This window comes from Oryctolagus cuniculus, chromosome 18, assembly GCF_051225735.1.
Source record: "Oryctolagus cuniculus isolate XC-2025 breed Fujian yellow rabbit chromosome 18, ASM5122573v1, whole genome shotgun sequence".
NCBI classification, from domain to species: domain Eukaryota; kingdom Metazoa; phylum Chordata; class Mammalia; order Lagomorpha; family Leporidae; genus Oryctolagus; species Oryctolagus cuniculus.
Genome location: NC_142884.1, coordinates 67,561,564 through 67,577,425, shown reverse-complemented (window position 1 = coordinate 67,577,425; position 15,862 = coordinate 67,561,564). Strand labels below are relative to the sequence as shown.

The 15,862-nt window shown below is 44.9% G+C and overlaps 1 protein-coding gene and 1 pseudogene across 3 annotated transcripts in view; both read right to left on the bottom strand.

Moving 5' to 3' along the window:
• The window catches only part of ZNRF1 (zinc and ring finger 1), a 121,717-nt gene that overhangs the window by 48,377 nt on the left and 57,478 nt on the right, over nucleotides 1-15,862 (bottom strand). The window lies entirely within an intron of this gene.
• LOC127491409 (U2 spliceosomal RNA) lies at nucleotides 7,693-7,851 on the bottom strand (annotated as a pseudogene).

The following is a 15,862-nucleotide window of genomic DNA, read 5'->3' as shown; positions in this document are numbered from 1 at the left end:
CAGCACACCAGCGGCCATTCAGGGTGTGAACCAAAGGAAGGAAGACCTTTCTCTCTGTCTTTCTCTCTCACTGTCTAACTCTGCCTGTCAAAACAAAACAAAACAAAACAAACAAAAAAACACTCGAGGTGTTAATCAAATCTGGTGATGCTTGCACACAAGAAAACAAACCTCTGTTGCCATCTATGTTTGTACCTCACTAAATTCCCTTTAGATCACAGGTCTGTTGTTTGGATTGATGAAGCACAGAACATGCATCTGAACTGTGCTTTAGTCAAAGGGAGGAGGAGGATGACAAGGGAGAGGCGTTCTAAGGGCCTTGGAGCAATCTGATTCTTAATGAGGAAAAACCCCAGGAGATGGGAGAAACTCGGAAAGGAAGGGCAACAGCATCACCCGGTAAGGAGAAAAGCATCACCAAGAATCCTAAATCTGGAATTCCGACCACCTGATGCCACAATGCGAGACTGAATGCATCAGGGGGAGGAATCCAGTGGCATTAAAGTCTCTTCCATGAGACAAGCCCCGGGAACCTATAAATAAAGGTTTGTCTTCTCACACCACAGGACTTGTGAACTTCAATATTTTTCTTTAAGTCTTTGTTTCTCTTCTTGTCAAAGAGGACCAATTCCAGACTTTTTCTTCAGGCAAGGGTAAACAAAAATATCAGACAAAATTAAACACCTGACTTTCAAACCTGTTCTGGTCATAGCCACTACAATTTATGAGCAATACTGTCACTCAAAGTAACAGAATCCTTGGCCCAACCCTAACTCTTCCAGGGCCTCAGGCCATAGCTGCCTGATGAAGATGTGAAGGAACACATAGCCATTTCACTTGCAGGTTGAAAACTACAGAATTAGATGAATCCTCTTATAGGTCAACTCCTTTAAACCCTTACCTCTTTTTTTAAAAAAAAAATTTTATTTAATAAATATAAATTTCAAAAGTACAGCCTTTGGATTACAGTGCCCCCCCCAATAACTTCCCTCCCACCCGCAATGCTCCCATCTCCCGCTCCCTCTCCCATTCCATTCACATCAAGATTCATTTTCAATTATCTTTATATACAGAAGATCAATTTAGTATATATTAACTAAAGATTTCAACAGTTTGCACCTATACCAAAACACAAAGTGTAAAATACTGCTTGAGTACTAGTTATAGCATTAATTCACATTGTACAACACATTAAGGACAGAGATCCTACATGGGGAGTAAGTGCGCAGTGACTCCTGTTGTTAACAATTGACATTCTTGTTTACGGCGTCAGTAATCACTCTAGGCTCTTGTCATGAGTTGCCAAGGCTATGGAAGCCTTTTGAGTTTGCCAACTACGATCTTATTTAGACAAGGTCATAGTCGAAGTGGAAGTTCTCTCTTCCCTTCAGAGAAAGGCACCTCCTTCTTTGATGGCCCGTTTCTTTGACTGAAACCCTTACCTCTTAAAAAGATTCCAATTTATCTTTATGGATCCTTAAATTTCAAACAAAGCACACACACACACACACACGAATTTCTCAAGTGACATGGGGAGAAGAATATGCAGAAATAACCATCAGCTACCAACAGCTAAAATGAGCATGGTCCTATTCCAATGCCATATACATCTAAGCGGCTTGCCTGGCAAAGGAACTGATGTAAATTCCAAGCAGCCCAGGGGAGGCTTTGGGTCATCTGCTAACAAATGTCTTTGCTTAGGAAATACCAGAGCAGAAACAACTGCTTGCTTTCTTTGAAGCTTGTGGTAAAAGTCACCTCCGGGTCCTGGGAGGATATGCCCAGTAAGAGACGATGGTGGCTTTCCCAGGGAGAGCTGATTTTAATTGGAAAGGCAGTAATTAGCTCCAAGAGCCCAGAGTTTATGCTGTTTTCCTTATGGAAAACTCAGTCATTTCACCTTTCAGCTCATTTGGAGAGCAAAGTGGAGTCCTGAAGTCAGAGCTGGGGATTTTTTTGTGCTTTTTCCTGCAGAAGTCAGGCTCCACGGTCCGGCAGGAAGGAGTTTCTTCCTCCAGGTGGGCAGCTGGTGTGTCCACAGCATCTGGACTTTGTGAGCTATAGGGCAGAAGAATTTAGTATTTCCCCTCTAGAGGTTCAATATTTGAGGCTGAGTAAACTGGCAGGAGATAAACAGGAGAAAGGTATACACATTTATTAACAATCAAGTGCATGGGAGTTACAAAGTACAAAACTCAAAGAAGCAGGGCCAGACTTAAATAGCATTCTGAGCTGCATAAACAAGGAGGGGCTTGGGATTTCTGAAGGAAGATGGCAACAGGAAAGAGTAAGGGAATGGGGTCTCCTAAGGGAAGACAGGCCGAGGCACAGGCAGGTAACGGATAGTGAACAAAGGCTGTCTCTCTAGCCAAATAAAGTCTCTCAGGTAACAGCGTCAGGAGAACAGATGACCTCTTGTGGTCTCTCTGGGCTGGGTGTCAAACCCCGAGTCACTCTCAGGGAGGGCGGAGTCGTGGGAACTGCATTCCTCCTGAAGGGATTTCCCGCCGTCAGAGAAGGGAACTTCAGAGGCGGCCCCGCCACACACAAGTTCCCCTTCAAGCTCTTTCCCTTTACAGTAGTCACCAACTCGCCACACTTTGGGGAATGCTTTCTGGGCCCCAACAGGAGTAAGGAAAAGGCACCTTCCAGGGGGACAATCTGTCCAACAGCAAGGCCTTACTGCTGGAGGACAGACTATGACCTGTTCCTGGGTCAGTAACATGGAAAAGTGGGGAAACCAACTTCTTCAGAACAAGACACCCATTCCTGTACATCGGGGCCCTGGCTGTGCCGCGAGAAGGTGAGACTCCCATGTGGGGGACTAGAAAAACGAAATGGATGCACACCAAGGGAGGAGTGGTTCTAAATCCCAGTAGCCGGTAGCCACTTTATTTATTTATTTTTTTAATTTGACAGGTAGAGTTATAGACAGTGAGAGAGACCGAGAGAAAGGTCTTCCTTCCGTTGGTTCACTCCCCAAATGGCAGCTATGGCCGGCGCTATGCCGATCCGAAGCCAGGAGCCAGGTGCTTCCTCCCGTCTCCCATGCGGGTGCAGGGCCCAAGCACTTGGGCCATCCCCCACTGCCTTTCTGGGCCACAGCAGAGAGCTGGACTGGAAGAGGAGTACCTGGGACTAGAACCCAGCGCCCATATGGGATGCCAGCCACAGGTGGAGGACTAACCAAGTGAGCCATGGCGCTGGCCCCCTAGTAGCCACTTCATTTAAACCAGAGCAATAGTGCCTTTAAAAAGCGTTAGGATGGAAGCAAGGGGGAAAGAACGACAATGTTCCCACACTTCTCAGTTCACCTCCTGCATCAACATAGCACAAGGTGATATCTAACCGTGCTTGCTGGGAGAGGGAAGCCATCTCTCTACAAAGGAACATCTGCCAGCCCATTCTGCTTGCTACAAAGGGCTTCTTTCTTGGTTTGTTCTAGGAAGCGGATACAATTTCAGTAACAGGTTCAATAAGACCTCTGCTACTTTTTTTTTTTTTTTTAAAGATTTACTTATTTATTTGAAAGGCAGAGACAAAGACAGAGAGAGGCCTTCCATACGCTGGTTCACTCCCCAAATGGCTACAACGGCCAGAGCTGGGCTGATCCAAAGCCAGGAGCCAGGAGCTTCTTCCAGGTCTCCCACACATAGACCCTCCACTCTTTTATTTAGTGCTTAAAACAAGAAAACTACACAGGAGACCAGACCAGGAAGAAAGTCAGACACTCTTGTTTGGACTTGACCAGTAAGTGAAGTCTATGCATAAGACAACAAGACCTGAGGCTGTCCTACTGACAGGGTCAGTGAAAGCCACAGCACCATGGCCATGGAGCAACTCCCACATTCCTAAGAGGCCCGGTTCCACAGAAACAGTGGGATCAATATCAGGAAAGAAATCAAGTAATGCCGTCACCGAACTCAGATGGAGGAAACGGTTATGGGAACACAAACACCAGAATACTAGTCCCCCTTCCCACCACCCCATCCATGGCTTCACTTCCCCTGGTTTCAGTTGGCCTCAGTCAACTGTGGTCTGAAAGTATCAAACAGAAAATTTCAGAAATCAATAATTCAGAAGTTTTAAAGTATGTGCCGTTCTGAGAAGCATGAGAAGATGGCATGCCATATGCCTGTGGCGTGCATCACCTCTTTGTCCAGTGTATCCACACTATGTATACGGTATTCACTCATGAGGTCTCAGGGATCAGATTTGACTGTCACAATAACACAGTGCTTATGTTTGAGTAATCCTTATTTCATTTAATAATGGCCCAAAAGTGCAATAAGTAGTGACAGAGGTAGTGATGCAAAAAAGGCACCAAGGCAAAGAACATGGAAGGGCAGATTAATTCTGGTATTATGTGGGCAATACTTAAGGACACACAAGAAAAAACAGTACTATCCATGGTTTCAGGCATCCACTGAGGGTCTTGGAAAGAGTCCCCCATGGATAAAGGAAGACTACTGTATTATCTGACTGCCAAATTATCAAATCACTGTTTAAAATAAAAATCAATGATTCCTCAGACACTTAATTATAGGTATCTGGCTTAGAGACCAGTGCAGATGTTAACCCATGCATGAGGTCTGAGAAGTCTCTGATACGTGACCTTTCCCAAACCTTGTCCCCTGCCCGACAGGTCTCAGAAGGGAAACAATGAGGCAGTGCTCATCTTGCTCCTTGAGCCACCAAGGTCAATAAAGCAGGCAGGATGGACAGGGTACAAAAAAGGCAAACAGGCATCAGTTTTTCCCAGCAAGGCCGCCCCTCCCCACAAGCAGACTTCTAGGACCAGAGCCCTCAGAGCAACCTGGCTCTCCCAACAGTGGTTGCTGGGTTTTATTTTCCCTCTTCAAACCAAAACTGATGAAAGCAGGAACTACATTTCTATCTAGATTGACACAGTTAAGGTCCTTCATGCTGAGGAAGACAAAACACATATGTAAAAACGCTCTGCTTGAGGCTGGCACTGTGCCACAGTAGGTTAAGCATCCGCCTGTGGCATCAGCATCCCATATGGGTGCTAGTTTGAGTCCTGGCTGCTCCTCTTCTGATCCAGCTCTCTGCTTATGGCCTGGGAAAGCAGTGGAAGATAAACCAAGTGCTTGGGCCCCTGCACCTATGTGGGAGATCTGGAAGAAGCTCCTGGCTCTTGGCTTTGGATAGGCCCAGCTCCAACCATTGTGGCCATTCGGGGAGTGAACCAGCAGATGGATGACCTCTCTCTCTGTCTCTCCCTCTCTCTCTAACTCTACCTCTCAAATAAATAAATAAATCTTAAAAAATAAAAACAAAAAAAACCTACAACACTTTGCTTGTTTCAACACAGCAGGCTGATTATTTTCTCTATGGATTTCTGCCTGTTCTGTAAGAACCATAAAACTAAAGGAACTTGTTGGGCATGGGGCAGTGGGTTCATATCAAGCAAACTGTCAACAAGATAGGAAGAAATAATTTAAAACAGGAGAAAATCTATTGGCAGAAAATCAATCCAATAAAAAGCAAGTTTTGACCAGGGCTTGCGAAGGTTCTAGTCATCAAAGGGAATATATAACAAGACAACCTGAGCTGCCTAGATGAGCCAAACAGGCCAGGGAACACTGCAGCAGAGATGGTTCAAAGAGGGAGCCACAAATTACTTGGGAATAGCCTGAAGGTTCTTATCTAAAGGCTAGATTTTCTTGAAAAATGTGACATGTGCATAGCAAAGCACAAACTGAAAAGACATAATCTGAGCTTATGAGGAAATAACTCTATTTGTATGAGTCAAATTTGCTTACTTAATCCTTGAAATGTGTTTTGCAGCATGAGGCATGCTTATGATGGAAACTGGGGATGTAAAGTGGGGAAATTTCTGGGCTCACAGGCCCCTGGCAGCTTGCAGATAATGGGCATTTGCAATTACCTTTCCTGTTGGGTACTCGAGTCAGAGAACCTAATTCTTTCCTGACCCCCTGTTCCCACCTCATATGTGTATTTAGGTAATAGGTATTTAAGGTTCTAGCCACCTACCTGAACTAATTTTAAAAGGTAGGTGGGAAGTGAGATGAAATCCCCTAGATTTCCTCTGAGATCCATAAATTGGATCAAGAGGGCAATTGGCCTATACTAGGGCAGGACAATAACTGAAAGTCCAGAGCCAGGCCGGTGCTGTGGCGCAGCGGGTTAAAGCCCTGGCCTGAAGCGCCGGAATCCCATATGGGCGCCGGTTCTGGTCCCGGCTGCTGCTCCTTTGATCCAGCTCTCTGCTGTGGCCTGGGATAGCAGCAGAGGATGGCCCGGGTCCTTGGGCCCCTGCACCCTTGTGGGAGACCGGGAGGAGGCTCCTGGCTCCTGGCTCCAGATCGGCACAGCTCCGGCCACTGTGGCCATCTGGGGAGTGAACCAGCAGATGGAAGATCTCTCTCTCTCTCTGTGACTCTGTCTTTCAAATAAAAAAAATAAATATTAAAAAAAAAAAAAAGTCCAGAGCCTGCACTGTGGCATAGCAGGTAAAGCCTCCACCTTCAGCACCAGCATCCTATATGGGTGCCGGTTCAAGTCTTGGCTGTTTTTTTTTGTTTTGTTTTGTTTTGTTTTGTTTTGACAGGCAGAGTGGACAGTGAGAGAGAGAGAGACAGAAAGAAAGGTCTTCCTTTGCCGTTGGTTCACCCTCCAATGGCCGCCCCGCTGCAGCTGGCACACCGTGCTGATCCGAAGGCAGGAGCCAGGTCCTGGTCTCCCATGGGGTGCAGGGCCCAAGCACTTGGGCCATCCTCCACTGCACTCCTGGGCCACAGCAGAGAGCTGGCCTGGAAGAGGGGCAACCAGGACAGAATCCGGCGCCCCGACCGGCACCGCAGGCGGAGGATTAGCCTATTGAGCCTGCTCCACTTCTGATACAGCTCTCTGCTGTGGCCTGGGAAAGGAGTAGAGGATGGCCCAAATCCTTGGGCCCTTGCACCCATATGGAAGACCCAGAAGAAGCTTCTGGCACAGCTCCAGCCATTGCAGCCACCAGGGAAGTGAACCAGCAGATGGAAGACTCTGCATTCTCTCTCTCTGCCTCTGCCTCTCTGTAGCTCTGCTTTTCAAATAAACCTTTAAAAACAAAACAAAACACAGAAAATGTTAAAAAGTCTTAAATCATTCAAACTACAATCTGAGCAGGGGAGTACAGTAATTTTGCTCCTGATGTTCAATCACAATGAAAAAGCCATCCTCACACATTTAAATGTTGATGTACTGATGCTGTGGCATAGTGGGTAAAACCATTCCCTGTGATCTTGGCATCCTGTTTGAGCACAGGTTTGTGTTGTGGCTGCCCCACTTCTGATCCGGCTCCCTGTTAATGGCTGGGAAAAACAGAAGATGGCTCAAGTGTTCGGGCCCTTGCCACCCACATGGGAGAAACAGATCAAGCTCCTGGCTCCTGGCTTCAGCCTGGCCCAGCCCTGGCTATTGGTGCTATCTTGGGGAGTGAACCAGTATATGGAAGACTGTCTCTCCTTTCTCTCTCTCTCTCTGTAACTCTGACTTTCAAATAAATACATAAATCTTTAAATAAATTTAAAAATTAAGCAAGCGTCTACAATTTCACTATACTCCCTACTACTTTCCACTATCCCAGGCCCTCTTTAATCCCCCATCATTTGAAAAAATAATTTATAAGACTCTTGTTACCAGGGTTATTAATAACTTAGAAGCTAAGGTTCTAGGACTTGCTAAATGATGAGAAGGATAACAATTGTAGTCATTTGCTTCAAGTTCACAGAACAAAAAGTAAATCTAAGTCTTAAAAACACTTTAAAATGCTCAGTCTCAATCTTATTCTACTTGATCTTAGCCAAAAGGCCGAGAAGCGATCTGTCTCAATTTTGAAAATGAAGGTCATGGGAAAGTCCAATGACAGTAACACAACAGAAAATTCTACTTACAAAGACCTACTACTAGGGCCAGAGCTGTGGTGCAGGCAGGTTAAGCCAAGTCCTGCAGGGAGTCCCGGCTGCTCTGCTGTGCCTGGGAAAGCAGGGGAGGATGGCCCAAGTCCTCAGGCCCCTGCACCCATATGGGCGAGCCAGAAGAAGTTCTGGGCTCCTGCCTTCAGCCTGCCCATCCCTGGCCATTGCGCCATTTGGGCAGCAGTGGATGAAAGATTCTCTCTCCTTCTTTCACTCTGGAGTTCTACTTTCAAATAAATAAATAGATAAATTAAAAAAGAAAAAAGATCTACTACTGAACAACAAAAAAGAACTGGAAATCCCAAAACCAAGGGAACAACTAAAAGAGGGCTGAAGGAGAGGAAGCATTCTCTTCTGTGCTACACAGAGGCAAGGAAGTCTCTTCCACCATCCATCACTACAGGCCTGTACCTCCTATTCCCTTCTTAAGATAAACTCACAATCAAAAATTACAAAACATACAGAAAACAATTCAACATGGGCAGAGAGGGTAGAGCTCAGAAAACAGCACAATCTGACAGACCTTGTGAAATAAATAGACTTTAAGATTAAAGACACAAAAGATTCAAAATTCCAAAGAATAAGGAAGGAAGGGAAAGAAGGAAGCTAAACAATTTCTGGAAATGAAAAAAAATAGTTATTAAAATCCTAAAAAAAAAAATCAATGAATGCAAGGATTATCCATGGGTTCTAAAAACCAATGACTCAAAGGTTCCTGGGAAACAGGATATTCACACAATTTCATTGTCGAGCTTTTTCTAGCAGAAACCACCTTAACTAAGTTATGGAACAAACTGACATTCTGGGATTCCAGGTACAACGTAGCAGGAAGGACACAGACCACCTAAAGTCCTTTCTGTAAAAATGTTAAACCTGAATCCAAATGCAAGGGAGCAACCAGACAAATCCAGATTATGGGACATTGCTGGTTTGTAGTCTTCAAAGATGTTAATCCCATGCACAGAGGAAAAAGAAGCGGGACCAGGGAGACAAACAACCACATGCTGCACGTGACCTTGCCTGAATCTTGGATTACAAAAATAAAAACCATAAAGGCACACGCTGGGGACAGCTGGAAATCTGAATAAGGACATTTTACCTAATATTACTACTAAATAATTAGATGTTAATATTGATGTCAAATTTCTTAGGTGTGATGGTGGTATCATAACTACAGAAGAATGTCTTTGTCTTAAGCAATACACGAGGAAGTATTTAGAAATGAAATGTCACACTGTCGACAACTTACTGTGCAAGGGTTCAGAAACAATATGTACAGGCAAGAAAGAGGGAGTGGGAGGGAAGAGGAGCACCAACATGATAAAATGTTAAGTGACGGGGTCTACACAGGGGGAATACAAGTACTTACTGTCCTTTTACATTTTCTGCAGGATTGAAAATTTTCAAAATAACAGGTTGGAGAAAATAAAAATACATTTTGTATATTTACACAAAAACTTACTCATGTACCAAGGCAATTAAATATGGCAGCAAAGGTTGGGTGTTAGGAACAGGGGTTAAGATGCTACCTGGGACCCTTGTATCCCATAGAGTGCCTGGTTGTAGTTTCCTTTTTTTGTTTTTGTTTTTGTTTTTAAAGATTTATTTACTTATTAGGAAGTCAGAGTTACACAGAGAGAGAAGGAGAGCCAGAGAGAAAGAGAGGTCTTCCATCTGCTGGTTCATTCCCCAACTGACTCCGTTGGCTGGAGCTGCGCCGATCTGAAGCCAGGAGCCAGGAGCTTCTCCTGGATCTCCCATAGAGGTGTAGGGTCCCAAGGATCTGGCCATCTTCCACTGCTTTCCCAGGCTACAGTGGAGAGCTGGATTGGAAGCAGAACAGTCGGGTCTCGAACCAGTGCCCATATAGGATGCCAGCACTGCAGGCGGTGGCTTTACCCAGTATGCCACAGCTCTAGCCCCTGGTTGTAGTTTCAGCTCTACTTCCTATCTAGCTTCCCAGGGAGGCAGCAGGTGATGGTTCAAGTATTTAGGTCTCTACCATCCTTGTGGGAGACCTGGATGGAGTTCCTGGCTCCTGCCTTGGCTTGTTGCAGGCATCTGGGGAGTAAATCAGTGGATAAGATTGTCTAGGGGCCGGCGCTGTGGCATAGCGGGTGAAGCAGCTGCCTGCAGGGCCAATGTCCCATATGGGTGCCGGCTCGGTTCCCAGCTGCTCCACTCCCAATCCAGCTCTCTGCTATGGCCTGGGAAAGCCGTGGAAGACAGCCCAAGTGCTTGGGCTCCTGCACCCACGTGGGAGACCTAGGGGAAGACCTTTCTTTCTGTCTCTCCCTCCCTCTGAAACTCTGCATCTCAAATAACTTAATAAAATCTTAGAGGAAAAAAAGAAAATGTGGTACATATACACAGTAGAATATTATTCAGCTACAAAAAAGAACAAAATTCTACCATTTGCAGCAAAATGGAAGCAACTGGAAGACATCATATGGAGTGAAATAAGCCAGACACAGAAAGACAAATACCACATGTTCTCCCTTTTATGTGGAAGTTAAAATACAAAGGAAGGAAGCAAAGAGGAAGGAAGGAAGAAAAGGAAGGAAGGGCAGGCAGGCCTGTGTTTACCTGTATTGCTGCAAATATAGTTTTTTTTATTTATTTATTTTTTATTTATTTGACAGGTAGAGTTATAGACAGTGAGAGAGAGAGAGAGACAGAGAGAAAGGTCTTCCTTCCGTTGGTTCACTCCACAAATGCCTGCCATGGCCAGCGCTGCCCCGATCTGAAGCCAGGAGCCAGGTGCTTCTTCCCAGTCTACCATGCGGGTGCAGGGGCCCAAGCACTTGGGCCATCCTCCACTGCCCTCCTGGGCCACAGCAGGGAGCTGGACTGGAAGAGCAGCAACCGTGACGGAACCAGATTTTTTTTTTATTTGAAAGAGCCACAGAGAGAGGTAGAGACAGAGAGAGAGTCTCTCATCAGCTGGTTCACTCCCCAAATGGCTGTGATGGGCAGAGCTGAGCTGATCTGAAGCCAGGAACCAGGAGCTTCTTGCCAGTCTCTCACGTGGGGGCAGGTGTCCAAGCACTTGGGCCACCCTCTACTGCTTTCCCAGGTGCATCAGCAGGGAGCTGGATAGGAAGTGGAGTAGCTGGGACTTGAACTAGCACCCACATGGGATGCTGGTGCTGCAGGCCTAGGCTTTAACTTTCTGCATCACAGTGCTGGCCCTTACACTACTATAGTTTTAATGATCTGTGATTACTTTGAAATTTTTTGTATATAGGTGAAACGGTCATTTTTCCATTCAATTGTTGTCTATAGCCATTGTCTATATTCCCACTAAACTAGGATCTTCTTGCTTTTTACTTGTTAAAGTTCTCATTGAGTGAAGTATTAAGCATTTTTGCAATAATGTAAATTTAAAACGTCATCTCACAAATTAAAAAAAGAAACGGAGAAGAAAGGAACATGAGAGGGAGAAAGGAGGAGATAGGGAGGGGAAAAAGGAAGGGAATATCATTACGTTTTTAGAATTGTATCTACAAACCATATTGAATCTGTTAAAAACTCATTAAAAATTTTTTAGACATTAGAAAAAAAAAGGTCCCAAGGAGAGCATCTGAGGCAAATCAGTTCATGGGCTCTCGATTCTATACCACTTAAAACAGCGTGTATAATAGAATGCATTAGCACTGGATCATCTAAGGAAATGTAGCTGCCAACATCACCAAAAGATCTAAGAATATTTTCACGATGCATTCTATAGTCATGAATCCTGAATACTAAATTAGCATAGTCGTCTTCTTATGTTAATATTAAAGTGATTTTTATAAAGAAACAATAAAAAGAGGATAGAAAACAATTCCTCTATTATTAAAAAGAGCTTGCAGAATATATGTTAAGTGGAACTTAAAGGAAAATTTAAAATGTAGATAATAGAACAAGCATATCTATCGAGACAAAATGCAGGCTGCCTAGACCTGGGGACATGGAGGAAAATGAAAGATTACTACAGGGCACAGGGTTTCTGGGTAACAGAGGGTTCTAAAACTGATTGTGGTAATGGTTGCACAACTTTGAATATACTAAAAACCACGGAATTCTATGCTTTAAATGGATGAACTGTATGTAAATTATATCTCAACAAAGTTGTAGAAAATAAAAATAATGGAAAATTAGTTATAATGTCCAACTCAAATCCTAGGGAATTACTCCAGAATATACTCAGAGAAGGGAGGGGAGGACAACTGAGCCAAAGACTCCTAACAGTAACCATCAGAAAATGACTGGTGAGTAGGCAGAAGTTAATTAAAAGGATACACGAGGTAGAAGAACAACATGAGGACAAAGTCATACACAGCACACAATGGAAGTGATGAGGACCTCCCACCTCTGGGATTGCCCTGCTGAGCAAAATGCCACCATCACCTGATGTCATTTGCATCCTGGAACCTGACCCAGTAAACATGCCACCTACGCCACCTGCACCACCTACACTGTCATAAGCTACTCTCTTCCAAATCTGCCTTGGACAGAATGCAGGTGGCGCACAGGTCATCTCTCTGGAGCTCTGTGGGAAGGTGGCTGTTCTTGGAGCTCTAACTCGGTAGACAAAGGATTTGAGCAGTCCCACTCTCAGCAGCAAACAAGGTACAAAAGGGAATTTCTGTAACCAATAAAAGCATCTCCAGACCCACAGCAACTCTACTTTTAGTGGTGAAACCTTAAGATCATTCTCTTAAAAACCTTTCAGTGGTCAGGAACAAAACAAGGATGTCCAAATTCAATGCTCTAATTCAATGGTGTATTAAAGGGCCAAGCCAGCATATTAAGTGCCGCACATACACTGCCCCATTCATGTACTGAAGTCCAAAAGCCTGATACCTCTGAATGCAACTGTATCTGGAGACAGGTACTTTATTTTTTTTTAAGATTTATTTCATTTATTTGAAAGACAGAGTTACAGGCCGGCACCACGGCTCTCTAGGCTAATCCTCCGCCTGCGGTGCCGGCATCCCGGGTTCTAGTCCCAGTTGGGGCGCCAGTTCTGTCCCGGTTGCTCCTCTTTCAGTCCAGCTCTCTGCTGTGGCCCAGGAGTACAGTGGAGGATGGCCCAAGTGCTTGGGCCCTGCACCCGCATGGGAGACCAGGAGGAAGCAACTGGCTCCTGGCTTTGGATCGGTGTGGTGCGCCGACCGTAGCAGCCATCTGGGGGGTAAACCAACGGAAGACCTTTCTCTCTGTCTCTTTCTCTAACTTTGCCTGTTTCAAAAAAAAGTTACAGAGAAAGGCAGAGACACAGAGAGAGGTCTTCCATCTGCTGATTCACTTCCCAGATGGCCACAATGGCCAGAGCTCCGCTGATCCGAAGCCGGAAGCCAGGAGCTTCTTCTGGGTCTCCCAAATGGGTGCAGGGGCCCAAGCACTTGGGCCATCTTCCACCATTTTCCCAGGCCATAGCAGAGAGCTGGATCAGAAAAGGAGCAGCCAGGGCTAGAACTGGCGCCCATGTGGGATGCCAGCACCACAGGTGGAGGATTAACCCACTGTGCCACAGCACCGGCCCCTCCGTTCACTTTTAAAATAGATTATCTTTTATATATATATACATATATATAAAATTTTATTTATTTATATTTATTTGAAACACAGAGTAAGTGAGGCAGAGATAGATATCTTCCATCAGCTGGTTCATAACTCAAATAGCCTCAATAGCTGGGGCTGGGCATGTTAGCAGGGAGCTGGATCAGAAGTGAAGCACTCAGGACTTGAATAAGTATCCAGCATTGCAGGCAGCAGCTTAACCACTGTGCCACAGTGCTGACTTCTATATCCATCCACTTTCAGCATTCATATAAAATCATGGAGACTCATGTAAGTGGTATAAGCACAAATATATTCATATAGGAATGATAAGAATAACATTTCATCATAGTGCTGGGTACAAAGATGTTTGCTATTTTATTATCTGTAATGTTTTGCATATCTGAAATGCTTTATTTTTTTTTAAAGCAAGTCTTTGGGGGCTGGTGCTATGGCATAGCACAGTCCATATGGGTGCAGGTTAGAGTCCCAGTTGCTCCACTTCTGATCCAGCTTCCTACTAATGTGCCTGGGAAAGCATCAGAAGATGGCCCAAGTGCTTGGGTGTCTACAGCCACATGGGAATTTCAGAGGAAGTTCCAGGTTCCTGGCTTTAGATCAGTCCAGCTCCAGCCATTGCAGTCATTTGGGGGTGGGGGTGGGGACCGGCAGATCAAAGATTTCTCTGTCCCTCTGTCTCTTTCTCCGTACTCTGTCTTTCAAATAAATCTTTTTTAAAAAGGTCTTTGATATCTATATAAATACAAACATTAAATTGTAAAGGGCTTATAAAAATGGCCACGGCTCTCTGCAGCCTAGTATCTGCATACCCCTGCCTTGTCAGAGAACTCGAGGCTTGCTCTCACACTACTACTATCCAGCAACAACGTACATAAGGGAAGCAAAAACCAGCAAAGGAAGCAATTGAACTTCCAAGGTATTTATTTTTAAGTCAGAATAAAAACCAACCTTAGGCAGTGCCCCCTTTTCATGGCTTGTGTGATCTCCTATAATCTGAAAGGTGTCAGGGATAAATATAACACACTCTCCTCCTGGGACTGCACAGTGAGATCATTAGAGAACGCTCAGCGGACAGGAAGGAGCAACCAGCCTTACAGGCATCAGGTGCAAAGTGGTTCACACTCGAAGTAAAGTCAAGGCCATACTATGGATCACTTGCATAAAGCCAGTAATTGATTATGTCAGAGCATCTTATTGCTAGTTTAGGAAAAAAAAAAAATCTCAGCCCCAGCAAAATTTGCACTGGCCCCACCTATGCCTGCTAGCAATAACCTTCTCCACTCACTTGTCCCCTCTAGGTCCGGGATAATTACTCAAGCTTCTCCTTCCCAGCCTTTTCCTAAGGGAAAGTAACAGTCAAGAGTATCCAACAAAAAAACCATAATGCAAAGGGCAGGCAGAGTTCATCCATTTAATTTTAGGTCAGTTACCAGGTTTTTCTTGAACCCTGGCCAGAGTTATTCTGGTACTGGCAGGGAGAACATGGTTTGCAGGGGTGTGGGTTAAATTAAAAACAAACAAACAAAACTCTCAGACCAAGTGCTCACAAAACATGCCCCTAAGCTGGATCCCTGGGGCCACCAGACAAGCTCCCTCCATCGATCCAACCAGGATACCTGCCAGGAGATTCTGCTGAAGATGAGGGTTCCCACAGCACAGAAAGGGATGGGGTGGAACTAACAGAGCCACTGTTTCAAACACTCCACCGCCCCGCCTTCTGAAGGAAGGATTAAGCCACGCTGGAGAAAATAATTCCACTTTTGAGAGGCCTAAGGTGACAGAGCACCATACTAAGCTCTCCTTGGGGGAATTGTATTAAGTAACAGATGAGGTGCTTAAAATATTATGTTACTCCATTTACAAATATATCATGCATGGTTCATTTGTTATATATGCAGTCCTTTTCCAAGGGAAAACAGCACGACCATCAAATATCTAGCCTGGGAACAGTGTTGTGGCACAGCCAGTTAAGCTGTCACTTGTGACACCAGCATCCCACACTGGAGTGCTGGCTTGAGTCCTGGCTGCTCCACTCTGATCCAGCTCCCTGCTAATGCACCCAGGGAAAGCAGCAGACAATGGCCCAAATGGAGTTTCTGGCTCCCAGTTTCAGCCTGACCCAGCCCTGGCAGTTGTAGCCATTTGGGGAATGAACCAGTGGATGGGAGATCTGTCACTCTGCCTTTCAAATAAATACATATTAAAAACAAAAACAAAAACTCCTAGCCTGCATTCTTGTCAAATCAGTGGCGATAAAGTGAGTTAACAGGGTGAGGGCAAAAGTTAAGATCTCTGTCCTACACCAGGAGGGGTGACACCTAAACCACCAGGAGAGATTTAAATTCTGA